The sequence below is a fragment of the Taurulus bubalis genome (assembly GCF_910589615.1).
Source record: "Taurulus bubalis genome assembly, chromosome: 16".
In the NCBI taxonomy this organism is placed as follows: Eukaryota; Metazoa; Chordata; class Actinopteri; order Perciformes; family Cottidae; genus Taurulus; species Taurulus bubalis.
In genome coordinates, this window is record NC_136604.1 from 9167824 (window position 1) to 9174368 (window position 6545).

Consider the following 6545-nt stretch of genomic DNA (forward strand, 5'->3'; position numbering starts at 1 on the left):
TATGTGACAGATTCCACATTTCTTGCATAACATTTACTCTGTTCCATAAGAAAGACAGTGGATTGATTTATTTAAACCTGATAAACATTTTAAAGTCTGTGTCGTCCCTGAGCTTTGCTCGTGAGGCCGAGTCATATGTTGGGATGGTTTTAGAGATAAATACAGTCCTGACCACACATGCTTTGCTTGTGAATAAACTCACAAAGCAAACAAACACATTTACCAGTTCTGTGTGTGTGTGCAGGATTACATTAAATTGAACTCTAAAATAATGTTGTCATGGCTGCTAAAATCAAAGAGGATCCAAAGCAAAATGCTAAATGCTGTGAACAAAGTAAGATATTTGGGTCAAATCATCAGGAATGATTTATGTGATGATGCCCATGCATCCATTTCATATGTGAAAAAGCACTCTTTAGAGCCTACTGTACGATGTCCTATTCAGATTCAGATTCAACTTTATTGTCATTGCACATAGTACAAGTACTATGACAACGAAATGGAGTTTGCATCTGTCCAGAGTGCAAAAGAGAAGCAGTTAAGGTGCAGCGCAATGTCTTGGATAATATAATGAAGACAGTATAAATATATATATACATATTCTATCCATATATATATATACATACATATATATATATACATATATATATATACACACACACACACACACACACACACACACACACACACACACACACACACACACACACACACACACACACACACACACACACACGATGGTGTCTGGTGTTAGTGTGGGGGAGGGATTGGTGGTGATGGAATGGGGGCTGTCACCGTGATGCAGAGTTAAGGTCCTATGTTTGTCTATGTTTTGTGACCTTAACTGGGCCTCCACAAACTGACACAGTTTTTATCTTGTTTTTGGAAACATGAACGGATGTCTGTGTTAATCACTCTAAACTTGTGAATTGCAATGAGTATATCTCTGAGGTTGTTATCTTCATTTGGTATTTATAATTTTTAATCTGAAATGGATCTATGTGTCTGAAACAATGTTAAATCAAGTAAACTGAATATCAACGAAGAAGAACTTTAGGGCAGACAAGTCTCTATTTTTTGTCTTTTCATCCATCCTCTATACATGTCCAGTATGAACACATTCATGCCACTTTACTTTTCTATGCGGCTGTCCAAAAAAATGCAAGCAAATCACTCAAGGTGACTCTGCCCAAAACCGAGCAACCAATGCTTTGTCTATGAGATAAAGAGAATGACAAAAAAGAGGGAGTAGAGGGGAGGGAAAGAGGGAGATTAAGAGAGGAAGACAGAGAGAAAGAGGAGGGGGGGGGGGGGGGGGGGGGGGGGCATGCGGCAAAACAGAGAAGGACAGACTGAAGTCATTCAAGCTTTTCTTCCCCCTGAATAATCCCAGTTTTGTCCAAATTTAGTTGGAAGAGATTGTGGAACACTCAGTCCTTGACATCAGCCAGAAAGTCATGTAACAGCACCAACTTATATTCTCTCCCTCTTTCTTTCTCTATCACTCTATTTTCTTAATTCACCATTTATTTTACTCCTCCCCTCCACAGTGAAGCAATATCATTTAAATGTGTCAGTCATTGAGCTAGGATTGTTGAAAAGTATAATACTTTTTCTTTGGGGTCGTTGCTTTAAGGACAACAAACAGTACTGTGAATGCTGTCTACTTTACACTTAACCCATCAGTAAAAGATGATTGAAAGGATGTGACATGGGTCAAAAGTAGGACGAGAAAGTACTTGGGTGATGCTAAAATGGATGGTCCAGAGTTACGCTTACCCAATTCTGCACATGCGCTTCCCATGCGCTTCCCATGCGCTTCCCATGCGCTTCCCATGCGCTTCACATGCGCTTCCCATGCGCTTCACATGCGCTTCCCCTGAGCAATTGGCTGAATAATTTGTCCCTCTGGACCCTCCAGTCTAGCATCAACTAAAGTTTTTCCCATCTGTTCAGGACTTGGTGAGCTAAAATTTCCCAGACTGACACATGGCCATTAAAATAGGATTGCTATGTATTTAACAGGTACTGTGTGTATTTGGTGTATTTGCCGGCGAGTATAGGAGAACTACGGCCGGTGGCCGATGCAAAAACCCGAAAACGTAAAAAACGCGAAACACAACAATTCTTTTTTTCAGGGGGTTGTAATAAAGAAGCTTACAATGAGCTTGCTAACAGCATCGGTCCTGTCCTGGATTTTTTACGCGAGACTATTGGGAACAGGGAGGGTGCAGGACATTTTACTGTTATTGTTGTAATGGTGCACTCGGGATCAAACCTGTGTCTACAGGTTGAAGCATCCTCCTCATAAAACATAAAACGTATACATTGTACTAACTGAAAAGTTTAAGAAATCTCTGGAGTAAAGGCAGTTTAATGCACAAGGAAATGTATTTCATTATTTTATGTTTAGGCCTTGCCTTTATGTTTAGGCCTTCAACATTATAGGAGATGGTGAAGCCATTGAAGCCGCCAACAATAAGGAGCCGATCATCAAGCACTTCGATGCCAAAGTTGCTGCGGGGAGTCAACATGGGGGCCATGTTGTGCCAGGTGTTGTTCCGAGGGTTGAAGGCCTCTGTGCTGCACAGACGGACGGAGATATCATATAATACGTAGTTAAATGTGTTAAACGTTTAACATGTTCACCTTTACACCATCCTCACACAAATAAACTGCAGTATGTCGTAGTGCCACACACACCTCGTATCACTTCCATGCACACCACATAATGAATTCTTCAGATAGCATATATGCTGAAGACCTTTAGTCTGACACACTTCCCTCAGGCCAATTACTCCATTTACATCAACACACACAAAAGGTCAAACAGAAACAGTAGTTGTGTAACTTCACTTTTATCTTTTATTTTGGTTCTTTTTACAACATTGCAGTCTTGTTTCAGGTAGAAAATCAAATTAGCAATGTTCCAGTCACTACCGTACCACTCTGTTACTTTAATATACTCCCAGCTGCTGGTTCACTTCACCCTGTTGGGGAGTGTTGTGCTGCTGGCGTTGCTCCTATGCTCTGGCATTGGTGCAATACGACTCCACTGGTTGGTCTCGGGCCTGTGGCGCTCTGCAGTGCCGAGTCGTGTGTGCCCATCAACACAGTGGACAAGCCCATTGAGGACGTCAATGCCGTGATAGACACAAGGATGCTCGTGATTGTTTGTCACGTTGAAACAAACGTCTAATAGACAAACGTCTCGTAGTCAGTGTGGACATCGTATGCCTCAATGCCGTTGGTTGGATCGCCGCCACTCCAGCCTCCAATAGCCAGCAATAGATGGCATCAAGCAGGCAAGGACGGGCGAGAGTGTTGCGGTCGTGGTGGGGAATGTTCCCCAGATAATTGTAGGGTTGTGAAAGCAGCCCTCATGCTGGCTCCTCCCCCAACCAATTCCCTAATCAATGCCAACTTCTGCAAGGCACCTGTCGGCATGGCCTCGTTCCTTTTGGGCCCCTGTCCCGACCCTGTGATGGCTCTTATTGGTTTTCATGCTACAAGTATGTATTGAATGTGATCACTTAGCACGCCAACCATTATGAAATACAGCCACATATATTTACTCTGAATAAATTGTTTTTTCGAAATTTCTCCATTGTCCTGCCATCTGATTGACTACATATGTTAGTACCCCATAGAGTATATGAGGTGGTAAGTAGTCACAACCTTAATTTGTATTATTTTGCAGCACGGTGCGCCCTTTTAATCCTGGTTTATCATTTGTAGCTTCACCTGCTGCTGTTTTGTCTGCTGTGTTGACGTTTTCACTTGCTTTGCTTCGGTTTTGCATATTTTGGCTTTCTTGATTATTTTCTTTGATTATTTTTAATAAAACATTTTTATGAAACACGTCTATGTCTCATATCAGAAACGCATCTGTGGGCCTTAACAATTCTAAAAAACATATCTTAAGGTTGTTTAGCTTGTTTATTTTCTGGGGTGTAATTCCCCAGGTGGCGATGTTGGTTCCCTCGTGTTTTCCCCCGAAGGCCACGCCACACAGAGATAAAACACATAGTCACATAGACATTTGTTATGATGCGATTTATGGTTTCAATGGCTTCCCTGACCATGGGGGTGGGACTCAGTGTGATTCTTCAGCTCATTGGACATCACATGTAGTTCATACCCGTAAAGGCCAGTCAAATCACACAGAGAAAACAGGACAGAATCTTTGAATTTAACTTAATGGACTGTACTTGAGACCTCTGTGGATTTTATAATCATTTTAGCTGTGACTAATATTCACCCTTTTATTCTTTAATATTCAAAACTGAACTTTCATTTTCAAACACTTTTAGAATAATATTCTATATTTGTGTTCATAAATTCCTTTAAAAGCTCCAAACCAATACATGCTGGTCTGTCTCTCAATACTCTCTCAGCCGGACTGTGGCACCAAGCCCATGTGTTCCTACTGAAGACATACATCTTTAATAACAGAACATGGATGAATGCTTTAAAAATACTAACAGTATTTGACAGTAGGATTAACATATTCTTGGTTCTGGTCTTTCATTGACAGTAAGAGCAGTATGGAGTATGACTAGTCTCTTCAGAATGATATCATCTATTGTTTTAACATGTGAAGGGGCAGGAACAATGTGTATTGACTGTTCTCAGACAGAAGTGATCTGTTCTCAGTCTTGAGTTGGTCTTAATCAGCAATTTCAGCCTCCCAAACTACGGGTGGTTTCACTCTTAAATAGTTCGGGTGTGATTCAAACAAACGCAGGTGCATTTGGGTGATTAGTTCAGTTTGGGCTTGTGAGAAAGCTGCCAATTGAACTCTGGTGTGGACTCAACAACTGGTGCAGTTTGTTTGTTGTGTGAAGCCCAGTGTTGTCCTTTCAGACAATAAAAGAAATGGAATGAAATGTTGTGACCATGATGATCTACAAGTTGCAGTCACACCTAAATTATTTGTGAGCTCTAACACCAGAGAAGGTATACAAAGCAATAAGGTGCAGTAAAGTGCAGCATGACTTGCTGTGAGTCTGGAATCTCATTTTCCCATGCTGGTCCATGTAGTGCTAATGATACAGGATGTCTGTCGCCAGAAAAAGCTGAACACAAACTGAACGAAAGCACCCTTAAACTGGACTTGGTTTTGGGATTTAATCTGACTAAGGCGGTTTAATTAACTATCGCTACAATCAGGATAACCCCATCAGCCAAATGCTGAAGATGTAAGTCTAAACAATCTATTGAGAGAAGGCCATACCTTAGACAAGAGTACTGTCATGTGTGCTTTTTGTTCTTCAGGTATGTGGGCGATCCAGCAAAGGATGGCCTCATACACAGTGCTCTCTTTTCTCACATTGAGGTCGTCTCTATCGAGGATGTCGGCAAGTTGCTGCACAGAGAGCTGCAGGAACTCTTCAGAGACAACAACCTCCTGAGTGATCAACGATGTAGCGGAAGGCCTTGTGCTGCAGTTCGGAGGAGAAGCAGATGTTGGTGAACGGAAAGATGCCGATGCAGTTCTTTGGGCAGAGCTGCTCCCCCAGGAAGTCGCAGCAAGTTTGCACAATGTCTATTACATTGAGCTGATCGGCTACCAGCAGCAGCTCTTGCACATTTTCGTCACAGAAAACAGAGCCGGTGTATGCAAACTCAATGAAGAGCTGCATCATGTCGAAGACCTTTTTGTAATGGAGTTGAACAGCGTCTGCAGAGGATTGGAAACTGACTTCAGATTATTCTTCATAGCTTCTTTTTTTCTTATTACATCACTGATGAACTGACAACATCCAATTCAACATGTAGACAGTAATATTGAAATACAGGCATAGTTATGCATTATTAGTTGCTGTAACTTAGTTTTTATGTGTTTTGCATTAGCCACATAATTCAGACCGTTTAGGTGATGTTTCACCAAAGTGGCAAAAACATAAATGTTGCTATGTTTTGCATATAATCCAAACGATCCGATATTTTGCTTTTGAGAGAAGCTATTTCATTAAATGATGCTCAATATGTTTTTCTCCTCTTCAGTACTGTTCATCATCTGCCAGTTGTATTACAGATGTCCATAAGCAACTCAGTCATTGTACTGTTAGTTTAAACTCCCTGGTCACGTTGTGAGCTACTTTATATCCTAATACAATCCACTGAAACAGATCTACCAGATATGAATGTTTAGTTTATGGTAAAACGTTCAGAGAGGTGCTGATTCAATACATGTTTATTGTTGAGGTTGAACTTTGCAGTGCTATGCATCCATGCAGGAAGCCATTCACATCGACACACACTTACAGAGTCAAACACATATTCATTGCCCAAAAATCTGCAGTAACTCCCTGGTATTAAACCGTTGCCTCCCTCAAGGGCAAACACAGCAGGTAGCCTGAGATCTAATTAGCAAGTTAGCCTTTGGTTGACTGGGTAAAGACCCCATCCAAGAGAAATCTGAGCTCGGTTTGCGACATTGTACTGTGATAAAGAGGAAATGTGTGCAGCAGTGAACAGTAGGAGAGAGCATTGTGTTGACAAATGGCTGCTAAATACAGCGGCTTCCGATTAAACAGTAT

General features: G+C 41.4%; 1 pseudogene across 1 annotated transcript in view; it reads right to left on the reverse strand.

Moving 5' to 3' along the window:
- The window catches only part of LOC306748364 (kelch-like protein 10), a 6738-nt pseudogene extending 1090 nt beyond the window's left edge, over nucleotides 1–5648 (reverse strand). The window contains exons 1-4 of the transcript in view: nucleotides 5237–5648; nucleotides 3205–3288; nucleotides 2990–3163; nucleotides 2421–2609 (exon numbers count right to left, since the gene is read on the reverse strand). The product of the transcript in view is annotated as a kelch-like protein 10 (transcript). The remainder of the gene's footprint in view (nucleotides 1–2420; nucleotides 2610–2989; nucleotides 3164–3204; nucleotides 3289–5236) is intronic.
- Between the last annotated feature and the right edge of the window lie 897 nt (nucleotides 5649–6545).